The sequence below is a fragment of the Mus caroli genome, chromosome 13 (genome assembly GCF_900094665.2).
Source record: "Mus caroli chromosome 13, CAROLI_EIJ_v1.1, whole genome shotgun sequence".
Classification (NCBI taxonomy): Eukaryota; Metazoa; Chordata; class Mammalia; order Rodentia; family Muridae; genus Mus; species Mus caroli.
In genome coordinates this window covers 21216839-21234798 of record NC_034582.1, presented here as the reverse complement: position 1 = coordinate 21234798, position 17960 = coordinate 21216839, and the positions used below count along the sequence as shown (strand labels likewise).

At 40.4% G+C, this 17960-nt stretch overlaps 1 pseudogene; it reads right to left on the bottom strand.

Annotated features, from left to right (window-relative positions):
• Positions 1 to 16200: 16200 nt before the first annotated feature.
• On the bottom strand, positions 16201 to 16941 carry LOC110308476 (annotated as a pseudogene).
• Positions 16942 to 17960: the final 1019 nt, after the last annotated feature.

The window sequence follows — 17960 nt, the reverse complement described above, 5'->3', positions numbered from 1 at the left end:
CTTTATTTTTTCCTTAACTAAGTTATCATTGAGTAGAGTGTTGTTCAGCTTCCTTTGTCCGTGGTGATTTGGTAGGATGCATGGGATGATTTCTATATTTTTGGATCTGTTTGAAGCCTGTTTTGTGACTTATTTATGGTCAGTTTTGGAGAAGGTACCATGAGGTGCTGAGAAGAAGGTATGTTCTTTTGTTTTAGGATAAAATGTTCTATAGATATCTGTTAAATCTATTTGTTTCATAACTTCTGATAGTTTCACTGTGTCTCTATTTATTTTCTGTTGCCATGATCTGTCCATTAATGAGAGTGGGGTGTTGAAGTCTCCCACTATCGTTGTGTGTGGTGCAATGTGTGCTTTGAGCTTTAGTAAAGTTTCTTTAATGAATGTGAATACCCTTACATTTGGAGCATAGATGTTTAGAATTGAGGGCTCATCTTGGTAGATTTTAACTTTGGTGAGTATGAAGTGTCCCTCCTTGTCTTTTTTTTTTTTTTTTTTTTTTTTTTTTTTTTTTAACTTTTTTTTTTTTTCCCTTTCCTTTTTTTTTTTTTTTTTTTTTTTTTTTTTTTTTTCTAACTTTAGGTTGAAAGTCGATTTTATTCAGTATTAGAATGGCTACTTCAGCTTGTTTGGGGGACCATTTACCTAGAAAATTGTTTTCCAGCCTTTTACTCTGAGGTAGTATCTGTCTTTATCCCTGAGGTGGGTTTCCTGCAAAATGTTGGATCCTCTTTATGTAGCCAGTCTATTAGTCTTACTTTTATTGGAGAATTGAGTCCATTGATATTAAGAGATATTAAGGAAAAAGTAATTGTTGCTTCCTGTTATTTTTGTTGTTAGAGTTGGGATTCTGTTCACTTGGTTATCTTCATTTAGGTTTGTTGAAAGGTTACTTTCTTGCTTTTTCTAGGGTGTAGTTTCCTTCCTTGTGTTGGAGGATTCCCTTTATTATCCTTTGAAGGTATGGATTCATGGAAAGATATTGTGTAAATTTGGTTTTGTTATGAAATACCTTGGTTTCTCCATCTATAATAATTGAGATTTTTGCTAGGTATAGTAGCCTGGGCTGGCATTTGTGGTCTCTTAGTGTCTGTATGTCAACTGTCCAGGATCTTCTGGCTTTCATAGTGAGAAGTCTGGTATAATTCTAATAGGTCTGCCTTTATATGTTACTTGATCATTTTCCCTTAGTGCTTTTAATATTTTTTCTTTGTTTTATGCATTTGGTGTTTTGATCATTATGTGATGGGAGGAATTTCTTTTCTGGTCCAAACTATTTGGAGTTCTGTAGGTTTCTTGTATGTTCACACAAATCTCTTTCTTTAGGTTGGGGAAGAATTCTTCTAGAATTTTGTTGAAGTTGTTTACTGGCTCTTTAAGTTGAAAATCTTCATTCTCATCTATACCTATTATCCTTAGGTTTGGTCTTCTCATTGTGTTCTGGATTTCCTGGATGTTCTTGGTTAGGAACTTTTTGCTTTTTGCATTTTCTTTCACTGTTGTGTCAATTTTTTCCATGGTATCTTCCGCCCCTGAGATTCTCTTCTATCTCTTGGATTCTGTTGGTGATATTTACATCTATGACTCCTGATCTCTTTCCTAGGTTTTCTATGTTCAGAGTTGTCTCCCTTTGTGATTTCTTTCTTGTTTCTACTTCCATGATTAGACCCTGGATGGTTTTGATCAATTCTTTCACCTGTTTGGTTGTGTTCTCCTGTAATTCTTTAAGAGATTTTTGTGTTTCCTCTTTAAGGGCTTCTACTTGTTTACCTGTGTTCTCCTGTAATTCCTTAAGGGATTTTTGTGTTTCCTCTTTAAGCGCTTCTACCTGTTTAGCTGTATTCTCCTGTATTTCTTTAAGGGAGTTATTTGAGTCCTTCTTAAAATCCACTACCAGCATAATGAGATATGATTTTAAACCAGAATCTTGCTTTTCCAGTATGTTGGGATATCCAGGACTGGCTGTGGTGAGAGAACTGGGTTATGATGATGCCAAGTAGTCTTGGTTTCTGTTGGTAAGTTTCTTGCATTTGCCTTTCACCATTTGGTAATCTCTGGTGTTAGATGTTCTTGCTACCTCTGGCTGAAACTTGTTCCTCCTGTGAGTCTGTAAGCCTGTGTCAGCACTCCTGGGAGACCAGCTCTCTCCTGGCAAGACCAGTGAACGGAGGGCTGCAGAACCACCCTACCTCCTGGGTGCAGATGTAGGCCCATAGGACCCTTGCCAGCTGCTCTGCCACTTCGGCAGCCTGTGCACTCCTGAGTGGACCCGCCTTAGTTAGTCACTGGAGAGAAAATGGCACTCTCCCCTGAGTCCCAGAGTCAGAGCACTCCCTGAAGGGAAGCTCTCCTCTGGCAGGGAAGGTATACAGAGCAAGACAACTCTTATAAAGGACAACATTTAATTAGTGCTGACTTCCAGTTTCAGAGGTTCAGTCCATTATCATCATGGCAGGAAACATGGCAGCATCCAAACTGATATAATGCTAGAGAAAGAAAGAGCTGAGATTTCTACATCTTGATGGGAAAGCAACCAAGATAGACCTCCAAGATTGATTCCAGGAAGTTAGGAAGAGGGTCTCAAAGCCCACCCCCACAATGACACACTTCCACCAACAAGGCTACACATATTTCAACAGGGACACATCTCTGAATAGTGTTACTCCCTGTTGGACCAAGCATCAAAAAACATGAATCTATGGGGCCCAAACCTATTTATTATCCATACACTGATACGAAAGTCAAGCAAAGACATTACCAGGAAAGAAAACTTTAGGCCAGTATTTCTGATAAAGATAAAAACTCCTCAACATAGTATCCAAAATAAAAGACCTAAACAATACAATACAATTATAGATGAAAAGAGAGATATTACAGCAGATAATAATGAAACCCAGAGAACTGTTGCAGAATTCTTAAAAAACCTGTATTCCAAGAAATTGTAAAAAAAAAACTTAGGATATATTAATAAATTGTTAGTCACATATGAGGTACCAAAATTAAATCAAGGTGATAACTAGGTCAATGGTGAGCAATAAAATTGAGGTAGCAATGATGAATTTCTCAACTAAAGAAACCAGAGAGCTATGTATTTTACCACTGAATTCCATCAGAACTTCAAGGATTAACTGACTCCAATGTTCCTCAAATTGCTCCATAAACAGAAAGGGAAAGATATCATCAAACTCTTTTATGATGCCAATCATATATGCAAAGAGAGAGAGAGAGAGAGAGAGAGAGAGAGAGAGAGAGAGAGAGAGGAGGAAATCATGGGCCAATTGCTAAAAGATTTTGAGTAGTTGCAAAATGAAATAATAACTATGTGAGGCAGTGTGCATATTAATTGCTTTAATGTAGTCACCCTGAATTTCATGTATGTTAAATACAGCATGTTGAACATAAGTACTATTACATAATTTTATATGCCAATAAACAAATGTTTACACAAAGAGTTCAGTAAGGGAAGAGGGCACTACTGGCCCCTAATCAAGCATCCACATCTATTTTTCCTCAGCAAGTGTAAGTCAGGTTCAGGCACAGGACATTGACACAGCACCAAACCTGAACACACTATCCTGGAGCCTTGGGTCAAAGTGTGGTCCTAGAACAACAACTTCAGCCTCCCTGAGCAACGTGCTTACAGTAGGAACCCTGAGTGTTTTGCCTCAGACCTACTAGTCATTCAGCCAGACTCTTGTGACAATAAAATTACTGTCCCCTTTACTAAGGTATCAAAGTGAAGCTAACAAGCTCTGCTGCAAGGACAGACGAAGATGCCACATTATACAGATTTTAGAACTTGTTCACATCCAGAACCCAGAGGCATCTCATAGTCAAGATACACTAATCTACAAAACAGTATCCCATGCTCCTCAACGCCCCCCCCACGTGTGGGGTGTGTGTGTGTGTGTGTGTGTGTGTGTGTGTGTGTGTGTGTGTGTAGGAAAGAGTGAAGGAGACATCTTTGTCTAAGAACTATCTGTGATGTTTCTGGAATCCTAAGCTAGTGATGTGGTCAATACTTCAATTCTGTAACACTATCAGTGATAAAGAATTTATCAATGATATATTTAATTTGCTTTTTAGCTAAGATATAGAAAGTAGAGGAGTAAAAAAGTGATCCATGGTCATCAGTAAGGTCATATTTGACTCCTAGGTTCTTTCTCCTCTCCTGTATTGGCAGAGACTCCGAGAGAGTAAGAGGTCATGGCTAGAGAGTGACAGGACTCACCTGGGCAAGTGAAATGAAACATAGATCACATACCTCACTGTCTTTTAGACTACCTTAAAAACTTAGTAAAACCCTTGCTCTTTGTTGAGCTTTCCTGTCAGAAACAAGGGTCCAATGGGTCTGCACTGAAGAGCCATTTCTCAACAATTAGCTTGACCTGAATGTGAAAACACAAAAATCCACAACCTCCAGTGCAGGAGGGCAAACACTGAAATCTCAGAGAGGAGCTAAGAGTCAGGAAAGAGCAAGCAGAAGAGCAAGAGCAGTTGGGAGGTCGATCGCTTTCTATAGAAAAACAGGACTTGTGAGGTACAAAAAGGTTGTTTAGAGTAATGCCTCACTTGAACTGCATGCAGAAATAAAGAATTTCAACTGAGAATATATCTAACCAACCAAGGAATTAAGGAGGCTCCTACAGATCAAAGATAGGACATGCAACTATCAGAATCTGCTCCTGAAGAAATCAGGATGGTCCATTCTGAGCGCATTTTGAGCCACTTTAAAATATGAGAATTTTCACACCTTTAATTAAGACAATTATACATTTCTCCCAAACTTACTTATTAGATCTCATTTGTAAGCTTATATGAGCAGCACTTCTCCAAACTTAAATAATATATGGCTTGGATAAAACAATGTATTAAAAATGGCATAATACATTGAACTTGATAAAAAATAGTACTAATTACCCATTTTATTCTTGTCTCAACTTGCCTAAGAGTCAACATCTACTTGTATGGTTGGAGAGGCCACACTCAGTGATCCCCAAACTCTTTTTTGCACCTCAATTCTTTCCTGCTGCAAATGTTTCTGATTTTGTTTGTTCTTCAGCTACCACTTCACAAAGGCTCGAGTCTCTGTGAAGCAGAAAATAATGGTGGAGACCCCAAAACATCATCCTCCTGGCTTTCATTGAAACTAGGACAACAACAAGTACCCCCACTTCCTAAGTGGTCCCCTGGGCACCTCTGAGTTCCCTTCCGCCATCTGCCTCTCCCAGCTCACTCCAACTCTAACAAATCCCCAAGCCCCGTATGTCAGGACTTCCTATTGAATTTGAATTGTTCAGTTGAGTTCCACATTCTACTGATTGATAAGCCAGAGTAAAGTCAAAGGTCACTTCACAGACTTTGAGTCTGAGGTGTTGAAGGAAGATCATCATAAGCCAGATTGCTGAGGCTTGTGGATACTGAAGCCAGAACATGCTCCCAGAACTAGACTGTAGGGAGAAGTAAACTAGGTCATGAATTAATAACCCAAGGATAATGGCAGACACCTTTTGGAAGTCACTTACAATCAGATTGTTGGATGAGTCCCCAAAGCAGTACCCCAGTTCTATCCATCCCCAGTCTCTTCCACCATGACGCTTGATTTCCTGTTTCCTTGTTACATTTTTCCTCCTAAAATTTAAAACACACTTCTTTTTCACAGAAAACTTTTATTATCAAATATATTTTGTAGATTCTTATATCTTAAATTTTATATCCACTAGAACTGGGTAGAAACTGATTCTGTCTTTATTCATTTATCAATCAATTCATTAATTCAGTTGATTATTTATAATTCCTTTTATGTGATTGGTACCATTTGTTCTAGTTAGATACATGGTAGGATGTTCACAAGAAAGGGGGAATTTGAGTTTTTATAGCACTTTTCTACTAACCTGTCCTTTGATGTCATTATTAAATAAAACAAAATAGGGCCTGTGAAATATCTCAGTAAGCAAGGATGCTTATTTCCAAGCCTGGTGACCTGAATTCAATCCCCAGAACCCACATTGTGGAAGAAGAGAACCAACTCCCAACCAGTCTCCCTCTTCCAGTCACACATTATACCACTTGAGCTTTCACACACATACCGAAATAAATAAAATAAATATAAATATAAGAAAAAATGCACCCTCAAAACACAGGCTAGAGTGTTACCATTGTTAAACCTGAAATGACAGAAATGTGATAGCCATTAAACATCCCAAATGGTGAAAGAAGTTTAAGAGGACTACACTGGGTAGATAGAAGTGGTGCCTACAAACTGTTCCTCATAGACAGTGTTGCTTTAAAATGAGAACAACCCCATTGGTTTCAATTGTTAAAGACTCCTAGTCAATAAATAGCAGGAAGTTTCAAACATTAGAGAATCTCCCATAGCAGTGCACTGAAAGTCTGGGAACAAATTTGCCAGCTGTCTCTGAGAGTTAATCCTTTCTGGGTCATCATGCAATTGGCCCCTAGTTAACAGCTTCACGGCATTAAAAAATCAGCATTCGATGTCTAGTACAATATACTTTAACCAGATACATTTTCTATCCAATATTCAAGAGGAGAACAGGAGAACAGTGAGCACTCAGGCTCATGGTGACAATGTGTTCAGATCTATCTTCAAAGGGAAAGATGTTCCTCCATTATCAATTGCTATTAATGTGTTTTAGTGAAATTACTGATAAAAAGAAAAACTTTTTATTAAAAGGAAACACCACAGAGTTGCTCAGCAAAGCAGTAAGTGCTGAAAATATTTAAGTATACAAAAGCTGAATTAGAAACTTGGAATATGCCGAAGCTTGCTCTATAAACACTGCTTCCCAAGGACAAACTAAGAAGAAAGGAAGGAGGAAGAGGAGGTGAAGGAGGAGGAGGAGAAAAGGGAGAAAGTAAGGAAGGGGGAAGGAAGGAAGGAAGGAAGAAAGGAAAGAAGGAAGGAAGGGAGGGAGGGAGGGAAGGAGGGAGGGAGGGCAAGAGTCAGTATTACAGGATTACAGGGAATTCATATTTTAATTATGTACACAAATTACTTAGTGTTGCCAGCAAGACCCATGGATTACATTAAATCAGAGGAGGAAGATATGGCTCAGTAAGTTCTCACAGTGACCAATATCAAACTGCCATGTAAGGTTTACATTATTATGTACTGTGTGTGACTCAGAAGATGGAAAATGCAAATAAGTGTAAATAAATGTTAAATACTGCACGTGGTGGACAAGAAATATTGAAAGTGAATTTGAGATCAGAGGAGTATCACAAAAGATAATAATGATGGGGATTAGAACCAAACACAGATATATCCCACCCAAGACTGTCAGGAGTATTTCTGAGAGGCCCAGGGAGGAGGAGAAAGTCTGATATATCATTTAATTGATGACATGCCACAAACTAGGCACAGACCTCTGTCTGTGACCTATGGTGTAGTGCTAGCCGGTATTTTTTTAAACAATTTTTATTAGATATTTTTTCATTTACATTTCAAATGCTATCCTGAAAGTCCCCTATATACTCCACGCTCCCCCTCCCCCGCCCTACTCCCCTACCCACCCACTCCTGCTTCCTGGCCTTGGCATTCCCCTGTACTGGGGCATAAAATCTTTGCAAAACCAAGGGCCTCTCCTCCCAATGATGGCCAACTAGGCCATCTTCTGCTACATATGCAGCTAGAGACAAGAGTTCTGGGGTACTGATTAGTTCATATTGTTGTTCCTCCTATAGGGTTGCAGACCCTTTCAGCTCCTTGGGTACTTTCTCTAGCTCCTCCACTGGGGGCCCTGTGTTCCATCCAATAGATGACTGTGAGCATCCACTTCTGTATTTGCCAGGCACTGGCATAGCCTCACAAGAGACAGCTATATCAGGGTCCTGTCAGCAAAATCTTGCTGGCATATACAATAGTGTCTGCGTTTGGTGGCTGATAATGGGATGAATGCCTGGGTGGGGCAGTCTCTTGCATGTATTAATTATATATAATAATAAAGGTTTTCCTTTGATATTTCATGCATCTGTGTTATACATCTTGATCGTACTCACCCCATTATCTCTCTTGTCCATCTTAATCATGTTGATCCCTTTCCTCTTCCTCCGTGGTATGCCTTCGACTTTTGTGTCTCTGTCTGTTTGTGACCCATGCATTTGGATTGCTTAGAAGAACAAATTTCAGAAGTCATTTATAGAAGCACTGACACCTTAACTGTACCTCTACAACTGAAACTAATGTCTTTCTCCTCTCCAGCAGCCATGATCTGCCTGTAGATCCTCAGGGAGGAGAGGAACCCCATCCTCAGGCTGACTTAGAACTCGCTGTGTATTGAGAGCCTCTGTTCTAGTTACTTTTTATTGCTCTGAAGAGACACTATGGCCAAGGCAACTTATAGAAGAATGAGTGCATTGGCACTTCCAGGGGGTTACAGTTCGTAACTATCATGTCATGATGCTGGGCAGTAGATGAGAGCTTATTTCCTTATCATCAAATAGGGCATAGAGAAAGTTAACTGAGAATGGCATGAAGTTTTGACACCCCAAAGCCCAACCAGAGCCCCAAGGACTTACATCCTCCAATAAAGCTACACCATTTAATCCTTCCTAAACACTTTCACAAACTGGAGACCAAGTATTCAACCATAGGAGCCTCTAGGGGACACTCTTAATTCACACCATCACAGGCTTGAACTTCCCATCCACCCGATTCCATCTGCCAAGTACAGGGACTACAGGTGTGCTCTCCCATACTCTGTTCATGTGTTCAGGGATTTGCCTTCAGACGTCAGGAATGCTATACCAGCACTCTACCAACTTCAGCTAGATCCCTAGTCTACTAGCTGACATTTTACATATCTTTTTGAGACCAGGTCTCACTGTACATGGCTGGCTTGCCTGGCATTCACTATGTAAACTAGGCTAGCTTCAAATTCATAGAGATCATTCTATCTTACTTCTCGAGTTCTGGGCTTAAAGGCATGCATGCATCACCATGCCCATCCTCAGTCGGCGGTTTTTAAAGGAATGGTGATCAGTTGAACTAGCTTTACTCTGTTTTGATCCAGTTAGTCAGTCTTGGTCAAACTGGTTCTCTCCATACCTTCTGGAGGTACTTTCTGCCAGCTTCATAGCTAATGATTAGAGAAAACTTTGTTCACACTGAAGACCCCCTCCTTGTCTCAGACAAGGTAGAAAGTGAGGATCAATAGCCCCTGAGGCTGTCCTCTGACTGTCACATGCATGCATATATATGTCTTTGGGTATGTGTCTCTGTGTATATTTGAATGTGTGGATATATGTTTCCATGTGCATGAGCTCACAGAGACAAAGGCAACATGCATGGGGCCTGCAGAAGTCTGCACCAGATGGGGTCCAGGAGCTAAAAGATGTGGATACATGCCCCCATTGCTAACCCAGAGTAATCTTCAGATGGTAGCCACTAATAAAAAATTAGTTTTCTCCAAGGGAGTCTTACTCGGGAAACAAACCTCTCTTAAGGGTAGGTCCCCTATGCAGCAGTAGATGGCCAGCACTAAATAAACTCAAAGGCAATCCTTGGAAGTTCTTTGTCTCCTAATGCTATGTCAGGACATGTTTGTTTGTTTGTTTCCTGCCTTATAGATCTGCATATATATCATGGCTTCCAATTTTGAGTTTTTAATGGGATTCCTGAGTGCATGCATTTCTTGTGCTTTTTCTTTGGCTCTTTTTTCTTGTTTGCTTGTTTTGTCACATTCCAATTTGTTTGTTTCTGATTTATCTTATTTTATTGCTATTTGTTAGATTCTTGTTTGTTTTCTATGGGGAGACAAAAAGGGTGTGGATCCAGATGGAGGAGGCAGGAAGGAACTTGGGAGATGTAGGGGGAAGGCAAACCTTAATCAGAATATATTGCATGATAAAAATCTATTTTCAATAAAAGAAAAAGGTTAAAAACAAAACACACACAATTATCTCCTATAATATAGTGTCTGTGCAAGTAACATAACAATTGCACTTTAGTCTTCGAAGTTCATAAACAGTCCTTGCTATTCAGTCATAAAGAAAAAGGACTGGGAAGAAGGCAAATACTGTTTTACATTATTAGAGAAGTTAAAATAATATGACTTAAACAATCCCAGAGATTGTTTTATGTTACAAAAGCCAAACCTCCTCTCACCAAAAAGATAAAAAATAAATTTTAAAAAATCCTTGTTTAATGAGTTCTTCAAACAATTAAAAGACTGGCTCACAGAAAGAAGAACAAAAGCAGTGAGATTAATTAAGACATGGGGTGTGGAGAGTTAGGCAGGAAGCTTGGCTTCCAGCTAAGGGAACTGTGGGGTGATGGGAGCAAGGGTGCTGGAAGGGTTGGGACTTCTGGAGCCTTAGAACATAGCCTAAGATCTGCCTGCAGGTGTGGAGCACAAAGGCCACTCAGCCACTGCAAAGCTCTCTGCTGCTAAGAGCAAAAGGGTATTTTGCCACTGTTCTGAAATTTGGGCAGCAATTAAGATATAACAGCTTCTAGGAAGGTGACTTTGACACATTCCTTGTCTTCCTAAGGTTGGGGGGGGGGGGAACCTGCCTCCATCACTTCCGAATCCTCTACCCAAGGCTGTGTTCAGTCTCAGAAACAGATCTGAGCCTTGAAAGTTACATCAATTACATGAGCGCTCTCTCTTTTCTTGCCAGCAAGCAGCAAGAGTGGAACTCCTGCGGTCAACCAGTAACTCCCCACTTCTTCAGAGAGCAGGGAAATCTCAAGGAATGAAGGACATGCCTCAGCAGACAGAAGTGACAACTGCAAGCTATAAGAGTTTTATGACTGGGAGCATAAATAAAAACCGAAAGAAATAGACCTACGAAAGTATTTTACACATTAAAAGAACTCTATAATTGCCTTCCATGCAAGACTGTCAAAGGCAGAAACCAGGACCATTTACAAAGCAATTAGGTGTTATCCTGGGGAAAACATAGCATTAAAAAGAAGATTACAGACAATCATTCAAAGCGTTTTCTTGCGCCCTGTAGGGCCCTTTGCTTAAAATGTGCAATCGAGGAGCTGACCTATGAGGGGTATCTGATGAGGTTTACCAGTGCAACTGCTAATGGCGAGGCACCGCTTCATTACAGCACACCTCCGCTGCTTATCGAAGACCTGCAGTGACCCCAAACACAACTGGATGTTTTCTCCTGTAAGAATTCCAGCATCACTGTCATTCATTGACAAGTGACAAATAGAGGACAAAAGACATTGCATAGAAACCCCGAGGATAAGCAAACCAAGTGCAGAGGAGAGCTGGCTGCAAATATGAAGATCAGGCAGTAATGGAGGAGAAGAGGAGAATCATTTGTCGATTCTTGATCTTACAGCACAGGCCATTGCTATTTTGTTTAAGAATTTTTCCCCTGTGCCCATATCTTCGAGGGTTTTCCACACTTTTTCCTCTATAAATTTCAGTGTCTTTGGTTTTATGTGGAGGTCTTTGATCCACTTAGATTGAGCTTTGTACAAGGAGATAAGAATGGATCAATTTGCATTCTTCTACATGATAACCAACAGTTGTGCCAGCACCATTTGTTGAAAATGCTGTCTTTTTTCCACTGGATGGTTTTAGCTCCCTTGTCAAAGATCAGGTGACCATAGGTGTGTGGGTTCATTTCTGGGTATTCTGTTCTATTCCATTGATCTACCTGTCTGTCACTGTATCAGTACCATGCAGTTTTTATCACAATTGTGCTGTAGTACAGCTTGAGTTCAGGCATGGTGATTCCCCCAGAGGTTCTTTTATTGTTGAGAATAGTTTTTGCTATTCTAGGTTTTTTGTTATTCCAAATGAATTTGCAAATTGCCCTTTCTAACTCAGAGAAGAATTGAGTTGGAATTTGGATGGGGATGCATTGAATCTGTAGTTTGCTTTCAGCAAGATAGCCATTTTTACTATATTAATCCTGCCAATTCATGAGCATGGGAGATCTTTCCATCTTCTGAGATCTTCTTCAATTTCTTTCTTCAGAGACTTGAAGTTCTTGTTATACAGATCTTTCACTCCCTTAATTAGAGTCACACCAAGGTATTTTATAGGACCTCATAAAATTGCAAAGCTTCTGTAGGGCAAAAGATACTGTCAACCAGACAAAAAGGCCACCAACAGATTGGAAAAGAATTTTTACCAATCCTAAATCTGATAGGGGACTAATATCCAATATATACAAAGAGCTCAAGAAGCTGAACTCCAGAAATTCAAATAACCCCATTAAAAATGGGGTACAGAGCTAAACAAAGAATTCTCAACCAAGGAATACCGAAGGGCTGAGAAACACTTGAAAAAATGTTCAACATCCTTAATCATCAGGGAAATGCAAATCAAAACAACCCTGAGATTCCACTTCACACTAGTCAGAATGGCTAGGATTAAAAATTCAAGTGACAGAAGATGCTGGCGAGGATGTGGAGAAAGAGGAACACTCCTCCATTGCTGGTGGGATTGCAAGCTTGTACAACCACTCTGGAAATCAGTCTGGTGGTTCATCAAAAAACTGGACATAGTACCAACGGTAGATCCAGCAATACCTCTCATGGGCATATACCCAGAGGATGTTCCAACTGGTAATAAGGACACATGCTCCACTATGTTCATAGCAGCCCTATTTATAATAGCCAGAAGCTGGAAAGAACCCAGATGTCCCTCAACAGAGGAATGGATACAGAAAAAATGTGGTACATTTACACAATGGAGTACTACTCAGCTACTAAAAACAATGAACTTATGAAATTCTTAGGCAAATGGATGAATCTGGAGGATATCATCCTGAGTGAGGTAACCCAATCACAAAAGAAGTCACTTGATATGCACTCACTGATAAGAGGATATTAGCCCAGAAACCTAGAATACCCAAGATACAACTCACAAAACACAAGAAAATCAAGAAGACCAACTTGTGGATACTTCATTCCTCTCTAGAATAGGGAATAAAATACCCATGGAAGGAGTCGCATAGACAAAGTTTAGAGCTAAGATGAAAGGATGGACCATCCAGAGACTGCCCCACCCAGGGGTCCATCCCATAATCAGCCACCAAACGCAGACACTATTACATATGCCAGCAAAATTTTGCTGAAAGGATCCTGATATAGCTGTCTCCTGTGAGGCTTTGCCAGTGCTTGGCAAATACAGGAGTGGATGCTCACAGTCATCTATAGGATAGAACACAGAGTTCCCAATGTAGGAGCTAGAGAAAGTACCCAAGAGCTGAAGGGGTCTGAGACCCTATAGGTGGAACAACAATACGAACTAATCAGTACCCCAGAACTCGTGTCTCTAGCTGCATATGTAGCAGAAGATGGCCTAGTTGGCCATCATTGGGAAGAGGGGCCCCTTGGTCTAGCAAACTTTATATGCCCAGTACAGGGGAAATCCAGGGCCAAGAAGTGGAAGTGAGTGGGTAGGGGAGCAGGTTTGGGGGGAGGGTATAGGGGATTTTGGGATAGCATTTGAAATGTAAATGAAGAAAATATCCAATAAAAAAAGGGGGGAAAGAAGAGGAGAACCAGGAGGCCTATCCCTGAGAATACTCCGTTGGCAGCCAGACCCTTTGTTCTCTGGGAGTTTTTTTTCTTTCCCAGCTGAAGAGTCTGAGGTATGAGGTACCCACTCAATCTCAGAGTCCATTGATTTAAAGTTGTTACGGCTTAGTTCACACAGGACTTCTTCCCTGGAATCTCCTGCCATGAAAGGCACCTTTATAATGAAGATGCTGCTTCATGTGTGTTCTTACTCGCTGGGGAATATTCATTTCTTCGCTTTGAGTTGCTTTTCTCCACTCCTTGCTTTGTGTTCTGTCTTTGACCAAGGTGATGAGTCATCATTGCTCCTGTACCGAATGCTGTACATTTGTTCCAAATATGGAGACAAAGAAATGTTCTCCCAATTGCCATCTTTACAAGGAGGTGACCATCTTCAGCTTTTCAGGATGGGTGTGATGTTGTTTTAAGCTCAGGGTGTCAATGCACATAGAAATAGCAGAAGTAGTGCGGTAGCAGAAAGTATCACTTTGGATTACCATTAGAAAGACCCAAGTGTGACAAGAAATCTAACAGATGTACCATACAGACATGGGTAGCTTCAGCTCCACTAGCATCACTCAGTAAATGAGAGTTTTAAAGAACAATAGTGAATATTAAATACAGACTGCTTAGATCTCAGTGCCAACAGCTATTTGAACTTCAACAGCTTGTTAGCTTCTTAAAGCGCCAGTGTTCCAATTTATAAAATGGGCAGGTAGTAGTAGGCAGTAATATAACTAAGTCAAATAATCTGAACAACTTAGCACTGCGCACAGCATATTATTAAGGAAACAACAAGTTGGACATAGTGGTTCATGACTGTAATTCCAGCACTTAAGACTCTGAAGCAGAAGAATTCCCAGGAACTATAGACTGGCATGCTGGCAAGAAGAAGAAACTATGCAACCCATTGTAGCTTATATTAGGAAGTTGTAGACAGAATGAATGAGCAGAAAAATAAGCTTCACGTTGGTTGAGTGATATTTTAAAGGAACCTTGCAAAAGTTCAATCCACAGAAGTTTCTAGATAGAGATTCTCCCAGGAGCAGGTTTCTAAGAGTTCATGCTGTGTGTCACTACAAATGTCAATGTCCATGAACAGAAACAGGAAGGGACTCTTTAAGCTGGGCCTTATTCAGAAAGCTGGCAACCTAATAAAACAGGTTGAACACCCCAAAGTCTGTCTCCCTTCTCATCTCCAGCCAACACATTTGCTAGGGAATGGGAAGACAGGCAGCCAATGTTTCCAAAGTTTAGCCCTTTTCCCTCAACCCTTTCTCTTAACAGCTGGATTTGCATCCTGCCAAGGCCACTGGGCTTTGCATTCCTTCCACCATTCCACTCGGGCAAGGCGTTTGCTTGGAACTAGGGGCCTATTACTAGTAAAGCCATACCTGTTTACAATTTATGCACAGATGTATACACAAATGTACCACCGTACTATAAAATCAAAGTGACCCTCTCTCGCCGAGAATCCTCTATCAGGTTCACCTATAGGACATATTAAAATTCATACACTCCTAACATATCTGATTCAACAGCTGAGGCCCAAGAATTTATATTTTGAAGAAGTTCCTCCTTGGGTGATGTTGCAGATGACCTGGGAACTTCATGCTAAGAGGTGAAACTCAAGCAAAAGAAGGCCTGATTCTTAGTAGGGCCACCCTCTGCACCTTGGATACTAAGTGCATGAGGAGCATTGATCCAGCTCTCCAGATATAAAAGCCATCTTTCTAAACCAGTCATGAATATTGCTGTTGAATTCTAAAGCCTGGAAAAGACTGAGTAATTCTCCAGGGCAGGGAAATCATTTGCACTTGCAAACATAAGGTTTGAGTCAATTTTGATCAATTGTTGGTCATACTTAATAAACAGATTTTAAAACAACACTTAAGAAAAAATCTATTACACCTACAGAGAATATGTACTTTGAATTCAGTTTGAAGGTAAACCTGCATTGATAGTAAAACCATACATAGAACTGGGCTGTGGTGGAGCTCACTGAGCATGTACCCAACAAATGTAAAACAGAGTAGACAAACATACAGAGGTGTTGAAGGTTTTGAAGATCCAAGCATGGTCTGCTGGGGTCTCAGACTCCTAAGAAAGAGCTGAAAATCAGCCATTAAAATAGCAACGGACACTCTAAACTACAGGAATAAAAGTCAGGGCAGCAGAAGGATTTGCAAGAGAAGGCAGAGACCCTCCTCCCCTTGGCCCTGGGTGCTCAATATCGAGAACCTGCACAGAAAAAGCAAGACAACATTGTTTCAAAAAGACTTGTGGTGCTATGGTAGCTCAGTTGCCTAAGACCCTCTGTGGAAGCACACTCTTGAAAAACTCATACCAAGAGTTACTAGGATCCAATAGAATATTCTTAACAAATAGAATATTGGGAAACTGTGGAAAGAAATCTGCACAGCATTCAAGTGAGCTGAAAACCTGGCAAGAACCAAAGCCTACAGAGATACTTCCAGACTCCAAGCAAGACATCAAGATATAAATTGGGCTTATCAACACCCTGTCATGGAGGGGAGGGTGTCAGGATGTCCCAACCATTATAGGGACTTATAAAAGGTTCAGGAAGGCACAATGTGGATTGGGCCACACAATAGAGCAGATGACATATTCAGAAGCATGTGAGTGATGGGAGCAGTTACTAAGCCTCTGGGTAACCTGGCTTAGCAGGTGAGTAGGGAAGATGGGTAGTGCTTAGTGTTGTCATCGATGACATCTACCAATTCAGGCTTAAGAGGTGTACCACCCAGAAGGAAGCTGTCCACATCAGGCTGGCTTGCTAACTCTTTGCAGGTTGCTCCAGTCACAGAACTTCCATAAAAGATGTGGGTGCTCTGAGCCACCGCATCAGGCATTGGAATCCAACCATCCCTGTAGCTTCTCATGTACTTCCTGGGCCTGCTGAGTTGTGGCAGTCTTGCCAATACCAATGGCCCATACGGTTCATAGGCCAGGATGACTTTGTTCCAGTCCATCTTCACATTATCTGTGGTGACCTTGGTTTGCTCAAAAACAACCATCTTGGTGATGCCAGGTTTCCTTTCACCTAGTTCTCCCAGATGCAGGCAATCACTGCATAGATCACTTTCTACCATCTGACTCCCCAAAGATGTGCCTTGTCTCTGAGTGTTCCAGCACTACCCATGTGACTGCTAAATGTCTTTGATCATGCCAGGGCTGGTCTCCCCAGTGAAGGTCCCATTGATCACTCTGTACCAGTTCTGCATTGCCACAGCAATCTTGATTGCCTAGAGAAGTCGAGGTAGGAGATGGGATGTGTGCATGCTACCTTGCTGTCTGTCCACACCTTGGCAGTGTTCTAGGTGCAGATGAGTTCTCCCAGGCACTTCCTCCTTTCATTCATCTTCCAGTTGCCCACACAAAAAATTCCTGGATGGCGCCATTGCTCTAGGACTTACAGTATGAGTCATTACCATTGAACTTTTAATAAGAATGTTATGGTTTATTTTAACTACTCTCCATTCATTATCAGTCTAGTCTCAGAAACACAATCTACCCAATAAAATAACAAAATACTCTTGAGGTTTAAATTTATGTTTAAAATTTTCCACAAGCTAAAGAAAAGGCTAAACGGGACAGAGTAAATTAATGGACTCATTAAAACCTTGATCTCCAGGTTCCAGGTTCTATCCACCTCTGTCTTTTATTTTAAATATTATTCAGAACACAATCTCTGAAGTGAGTCATGTCAGGAAATATTATGGAAAATCCTGGTAGAGATGCCAGAAAGCCTTACCCATAGCAACTGCATAGTTGAATAGCATTCTGTCCTGTTGAATGCTAAGACCTCAAGTAAGCATCAAAGGTCACAAGAGCAATGTGGAACTTCACTTTGCACTGAAAAGATGCATTTCTTGTCTCCATTGACTTTCATAGTAATGACAGAGTGAAGCAGGATTGAAAAGGAATGGGTGATATGCTTTTGGGGGGAAATTTTAGTGTCTTCTGACTTCAGATCACTAGTAAATAACTTTAGAAGCAGAGCCTCTTACATAATCTTCTGATCTCATTATGCCTTAAACAATAACTGGAATGTGTTTTTCCTAACTCTTAGTACCTAAGTCTACTGAACTGCCCACATGATTCTTCAGTTTTTAACTCAAATCTTGGCTCTTTTAGGCAAGAACACGTTCAATGAACTGTAACCTCACCAAGAAAATGAAATCAATACTTGAAAAGAATGGTATCCCATCTCTACTTTGCTAATCAAATTTCTTTTATTATCTGCAGTCATTTTTTATGTAGACAGGTACTTGGAAAGAACATTTTTGTTGGTAGTAGTTTTTTTTTTCCTTGACTAAAGCTCAAACCATATCTCATCTTCATCTTTGAAGACACAATTGATTACCCTCCAATTATGTAATAAACACAAATTGGATATTCTTTGTAAAATCCATTTCTA